At 39.7% G+C, this 6982-nt stretch overlaps 1 protein-coding gene across 1 annotated transcript in view; it reads left to right on the top strand.

Moving 5' to 3' along the window:
• Positions 1–372: 372 nt before the first annotated feature.
• The window catches only part of ncalda (neurocalcin delta a), a 97099-nt gene continuing 90489 nt past the window's right edge, over positions 373–6982 (top strand). The window contains exons 1-2 of the mRNA XM_020606744.1: positions 373–543; positions 2132–2267. The gene's annotated coding sequence lies outside the window, so the exon portion shown is untranslated. The remainder of the gene's footprint in view (positions 544–2131; positions 2268–6982) is intronic.

The following is a 6982-nucleotide window of genomic DNA, read 5'->3' as shown; positions in this document are numbered from 1 at the left end:
AAACCTGCAAACTGAAACTGAAAAATGGTCTAATATGGCAAGAAGGGAAGTCTCATGAAGAGCCTATATGAACGAAAGAAAAACTATATCAGCAAAGAGTTACGTGGGTACACCAACAGTGCTTGTTGGATCATGACAGAGACTGTAGTAGACCCTCATCACTACCCTAATTATAACCAAAACTTAAATCACGAAATGTTAAATACAGGTGTTAGCCTCAGGAATGAGCCTCGACTAAATGCCATAGTGTCATTAGTTGTCCACTAGGTGACGCCAGAGTTCTATGTATTTTTGCACTGCTGTATATACATATACTGTATATAAAATTGGCAAAGCTTTTGGAAGGCGCATGCGTCATGTCAGACCGGAAATGGTGCCATTATTTCACACATGCAGTACATCGTCTGTATAAGCTATCTTTGGTTTAACAATCTCCATACTGACACTTGTTGTTGATACATGTGTTCCTGTGTGTTGTTGTGCCGTTTACCGAGTTACTGGCACAGTGAGAACCTAACTCTGGTGGCATCTCTAACCTAACTGGTAAGTCTCCAGTTTGAGGAAAGCTGTTTATATTTATTGCTTTTATTCCACTAAAACTCCCTCATTCAGACTCAGCGTATACCCGCGTTACGTTTGGGTCAACTCAGATAAAATGTAGCGTTAGTCCATATCATTTCACATTGCCCAGTTAAAAATGAAAGCAACCAGATAAACTATACCTCCATATAAATCCTGTTACCTTAAATGCATAGCTAGCTACTGTTCTGAATGTCCTGACAGCAGAGTAGATCACATCGTGTATAACGCTGGCGCATCCCAGACGCGTAGCATTGTTGCTTGTTATGCTAACGTTAATTGAGTTTTGTAGAGTAGACACCAACTTCTTCCTTTGCTTGTGATTTGAAGCCACCATTTGTTAATGCTCCACAGGCTTTTGTTTTGCTTGTATTACATCTGTAGCTACCGTTTCTAAATGTATGTTCTCATTGTTGCACTAAAATTTCCTCAGGTTTTTAACTTAGGCGGACACGAACAAGCCTGCACTAGTGCACAGACTGTTCTTTCGTGGCTGTAGGCAAAGGGTTGAGAGGGTCTTAACTCAGGTACAGTTTTGAAAGCACATGTTAAATAGGAATTCCCAAATGAACCGCGTGAAATCGCAGCTCTGTAGTGGGCAGGTTACTATTACAAAGTAAGACCGAGAAACAAAAGCAAAACTAAACTCGCCCACTTTTTGGTTCAGATGTGATACAGTGACATCAACATTTATGGTTAAAATTGATTGTGGATCACGTTAGGTAGTGGTAGGCACTCGACCATGTGTAGTAAATCAGCCAGGATAAAATATAAACTGACGTTACTGATTCTAAAGATGTATCAGCATCATTGTATATGCACCGACTAGGCATAGCATCATGACCACCTGTACATCTGTATGCACTTCAGTCCTAACATTTGTGTTTATGAAGCTCAAAATGTTTCAGTTTTTGGTGAGATTGTCATAAATGTATAAATTCAGTGATGTATTCATTATTGAGGTCATAGTTAAAGGTGGCGTTGTACTGGACTACGTTATATTCAGAGGTGTTCCTAATATTCTGACCCTCTCATGTATGTCAGTGGGCAGGACAAAAATATACAGACATCTTGAATTTATACATTTATGACAATCTCACCAAAAACTGAAACATTTTGAGCTTCATAAACACAAATGTTAGGGCAGAAGTGTTGCACTGAAGTGCATACAGATGTTCAGGTTGTCATAATGCTATGCCTGATTGTTGTATCTGGTAATAGGTAAGGAGACATTGCAGTGCAGAGATGTTTGAGGTTGTTTAGGAACAGTGTTTTCATTGCCTTGTTTGTTCACCAGAGAGCTCAGACAAGTTGATACTAAAACTAAAAATGTCCTGCTTGGTGTATATTTTCTTAGTCACAAGTCTGTGTTTAGGGAAAGGGGGATTTATTGGTCACTACTGTGTATTGTTAGTTGGTTGGCTGATTTTTTTTTTTTTTTTTTTAAACTTCCAAATATTTATATCAGTATTTGTTTTACTGCTCAATTGAATTCCACCGTGACAGCAGTTCTAGCAGTAAAACTGAAGTTAAACATTGTGTTTCTTTACAGCTTTCTTCAGGTGCTGTTAACTTTCAGTTAAGGTCATTGGAGGATAAGGAAGGATACTATAAGCAGACACCTGCAGAAGTTACCCAACAGTGTGAAACCACTCACCTGGGCTGCAGGCATCCCCACCTTCCACCTGGTGAGTGACTGAACTACAGCAACTGAATTTATTATCACTATATTTAGAGCATGCCTGCAGTTAAAGTATACTGTTGAAGGTGCAGGAGTTTGACTATACAGTATTAGGGCATCAGTGTGTAGACAGCAATCTTAGCTTTAGTGTTAAAAGCAGCTGCATACATGATGTGTTGGGACTGACTATGTGCTATATTGATTTCACTGCACTGAGAGCAGCAATGATTACTTTTGTGTCAACTGACAAAGTGGTTACAGTGATCATGCCTTTACTTTATTTCATCACGTTACTTTCCCTGAGTACACACTTACCACAACACTCTGCATTTGTTAGTATAAAAGCTCTGGGCAACACAGTGGCGACCCTCTGAGAGCCTGGGTTCAGCTTGTTTTCTGCCATAGTCCAAAGACATACACTTTAAGTAGAATGCCAGTAGATTTTAGTGTGATGTCTGCTTGTTGCCCAGTTTATGCTGGTATCAGTCCCAGTGCCCTAAAACCCCAAAGCAGTTTAGAGAATGGATGGATGGATGAATAAAGCATATCTTTTGATTGATTGATTGATTTTTATTCTTTCAAACATGCAGAACAGAACAAATGAACAAATGACAACAACACACATAATTACACATAAGTCTGACTTCTTACTACTCCAAGCATATCTTCTGCACCTTTCCTGTAGTGTCACTGAGAGGTTCCTCTGGTCCTTCTGCTGTCTGAATATATGTTTTAAATGCCTTTGATGCTCTTGTCGACTGTGGGGTTAACACTGATGCATTTTTTTTCCAAAATGAGTTTTTGTTATTTTTGTATCGTAAATTTTTTGCTGACTTTTCCCTGTAAAATATCCTCAGAACTATTACATTACCTCATAAGACATGGTCAGTCAGCCATGTTTTTGAGTTTGAAAAAAGTCTCAATTTACCAAGAATTTGTAGGAAAATAGTCCTGCTCAACATGTTTGTGCAATAGATACATTTAGATGTCTATCTTAAGTTAGTTAAATCTAAGCAATTGTCAATCTTTCTTGGCCTTGGTCTTTTCCTGGCCCCAACCCTTCAAGTTTCACATGGTTAACCCTGATTTATGTTTCTGCATTGAATCTGAACCTTGTATGTACGGTGTATACAGGGTATGCAGCTCTGCCATACCGAAGCTTTTATTTCTCCAGCCCAGACCTGGAGAAATAAAAAAAACATTAGTTATTACAGAATGACAAATGGTCATACTGCAATCATACTATACAATTAATTACAAAAGTCTACGTCAACATCAGTTAACTACAGTTACTGTGAATGAATGGTAGAACTGGATGTAGTGAGCAGGATGACAGCATTTGTTCCTATGATGTTCCCATGTTATGGTGCAATGAACATGTCGGAATTGAGCCAGAGTTGACAGTATGTCATCACTTGCGACTTGGTTGTTTGGTTTTATTTAGCTCTTTTGCCTTATCAAACACAGCCCAGTGTGGGAAACCATTTCTACATTTGTCCTTCAGTTTTCCCAGGACAGATAGTTGGAATTGTTGGCATTCCTCACAGAAACCAAGTTCACAGCTATACCACAGCTAGATGAGCCCCCTGCTAATGTTGAACAAGAAATGATGGCAGATTTTTTTTTTCTTTATTTAGCATGTCTGCATTTATTAGCAAATTCATTTTAAATGTTGAGACCAGAGAGACAAGACACATGCTAGATCTGAGCCCAAGATGTCACAGTCACATGGTATGTGCTCGTAGACCACAGTGGCCCATAACTGCTGAAACTATATTTCCCTGATGTCCTGTGAAGAAGAAATTACCCAGTGAAATAGTAAAAATTAAGGCATGTGCTTCAGGAGATATCCTGGAGGCACCATCCATTATACAACTATGACAGCATCCCCCCCGCCGTCTAGTGTGCACAAAGTTCTGCAGTTGATCCCTTGTGCTCAGCTCGACAAGAGTGTGACATAGTGGCTGAGATCAAACAGGCTTATCGGCTGTCAGCCTCATTCTTCCCACGGACACGGTGATGACAGCTTGAAAAAGGGAACATGATGTGCTGCCCACTGCCTTCAAGAGAAATCCTAGCACACTACACCCCCTCACTCCGTCCATGGTGTAGTGGCTGTGTTTCTGTGTGGCTCAATCATGAATTCATGCATCATTTTCATATTACTTAAAAAAAACCCACCTAGCTCAGTTTCATGTTCTTCAAATTTAGATTTCCAGCTCTCTGAGGTGGCAGTGATCAGTACACCCCAGTCAAAGTTTTAACATGTCATCTGAGACGCCTCTTAGTGATGACATTCACAACAGGCTTTGCCTGTTGTCACCCTTAGACTATAGCAACAACAGCAAAGCATCTAGTTTTACACTTAACATTGTGTCACTTTGCTATTGTTGTTACTGTGTCACTAAGTGAAGTTACTCTACGTGCAAAGCTTAAACACAAATGTTAAATTTTATTTACATTATCTACCTCTAGAGATGGACCCTAGCTAGTGACTAAAGCTGGTAGGAAACATTTTTTCAGCAGTCAGTGTGGAATAAACTGTGGATCACTTTTCACATCTTCCAGATTTCATAAACTCAACCAACACCCAAACGCTGTGTGTTTATTTTACACATTTATACTATTATAAAAACTGGTAAATTTACATTCAAAACATACCATAACGCAAAATACTGTAAATAAGATAGCAGTGCACTACATTCTGGTACATCAACATGTAATAAGAAACTTAAACTAAGAAGCTCATAATTTAGACATACAACACTGAGCATCTGTTTAGATTTCTTCTTAATCTCTTTGAAATACTTGTGCCAGGTGAAAAGGGGACAGGTGAGAATGAATCTGAATGTGTTGTAATTGTGGCATTTCACTCTTCACTTCAGAGAGTGGTCTAGAGCCAGGGGTGATGCTACTTTTCCTCCACTTGACTCTCCAGTTCTCAGCCTCACAGACAAGTTTATGACTTGATGTCCCTTTTGTATGAATGCTGGACATCTGGACACATCTGCAGAGCATTGTTATGGATGGATCAAGCTGTTCTTTTCAGGGTGTTGATGGGAGGACATAAGACATGGTTGACTCGCACTTGTTGTATTTCTATTTCTGGAGCTGTCCTATATGGGTATAGTGAATAGGTATATTCTTTTGTGTTGCATTACCAAAATTACTTTAGTTTCATTTTGTGTACTTGAAATTACCAATGAAAAAATGGCAAAAAAAGTCACTGTGTATTAGGTCAGCGGTCCCCAACCTTTTTTGTACCGTGGACCAGGTAGAGGTACGGGGGTTCCAATAACAAAAACCGTTGTCAATTCATGTAATCTGAATGCAACAATTACACTTTTATTAGGCAATTACAATAATTCAACACTATATCAACTCACCATAATGCAGAGTTAGTGGGAGCCCTGGGCTTGTTTCCCTGCAACATTAGTAGTGTAATCAACACTATTTTAGCATAAATTGTCACCATAAGATGGTAACCTGATTTCTAGTGGTGTTGACAATTTACTCCATCAGTGTCTGTTATGAGTGAACTTTAAACACTTACTTAGTGTTCTTGTCATCTGTTGTGGTGTTAAAATTTTACACTGTAAGAGTTTGTTAAGTAACACTGCATAGTGTTTATAATTGTAACTCTTTCAAAAGTGTTAATTTAACACTTTTCCAGTGGTTCCCATATAAACCCCGAGAGAGTGTTAATTTTAACTCTAAGAGAGTTAAATTTGCTATTTCAAATTTGCTGTGGAGGTCGTGGGCTCCTCTTCTGGCTCCTCAGTTGGCCTTTCCCCTTTGAAAAGAAGCCCTTCAAAGACGTTTGTTTTTTGCTAGTTTGCGGGCTTATTTTTTTAAGCAACGTATCACGTGACGTCGTGACCGACACATGCGTCTTGACGTGTCAAGGGGCACAGGTGGATGATACGTCGTTTTTCATAATAAAACATCTTCCAGACTCTAAAAATCAATGCAATGGAAATTATATAAATTATTTATTCTTTCTGTGCGGCCCGGTAACAAATGCCTCACGGACCGGTACTGGGCCACGGCCCGGTGGTTGGGGACCACTGTATTAGGTAACAAAGAGTTACTATTGGGAGACTGACCCTGAGATATTATGAATGTTTTGTGTGCATTAGTGCATTTTGTGAGAGATTAATTGTTGTGCTGCACTGCAGGTTGGTAAAAAGAAGTGTTTGAACAGGTCTTCTGAACAAGATATGCAAGATGGCGCCCACTGAGGCAGACGTGTTTGCACGTTCCACTCTCGAATGCCGGCTATTTCTTCATTTTCTTCTTTTTGTGTGTGCCAAGTGCTGCTCAAGGGCGATTTGTTGGGATTCCCCTATGTAATAATAGTGATAACAGTAAGGTCTAGACCAGGGGTCAGCAACGTCCGGCCCGCGGGCCAATCCTGGCCCACCCTGAAATATTTTTGGCCCGCCGGATGAATTTTGAAATGTTATATTTATAGAGCATGAGTCCGAGTCACACGAACAGCGTCCAGTCCTTTTTTATGTTATTTTATGACTATTAATTTGAGTTCCATTTGACACTTTCAAAGGTTCACTGTGAGTCGCTCTGTAACCCCTCCCCTCCTCCCCCGCACTGTGCTGCAGCTTGCGGTGACAGAACGGCTTTGTGTTGTGTCACTGCCGCACTCGCATCCATGAAGCTGAGCATATAAATTAAATAAAGGACATATTCAGACACTTTCTTTAT

The sequence above is a fragment of the Monopterus albus genome, unplaced genomic scaffold (genome assembly GCF_001952655.1).
Source record: "Monopterus albus unplaced genomic scaffold, M_albus_1.0 scaffold81.1, whole genome shotgun sequence".
NCBI classification, from domain to species: domain Eukaryota; kingdom Metazoa; phylum Chordata; class Actinopteri; order Synbranchiformes; family Synbranchidae; genus Monopterus; species Monopterus albus.
The sequence above is the reverse complement of the archived record's forward strand: the minus strand, read 5'-3'. Positions and strand labels throughout refer to the sequence as shown.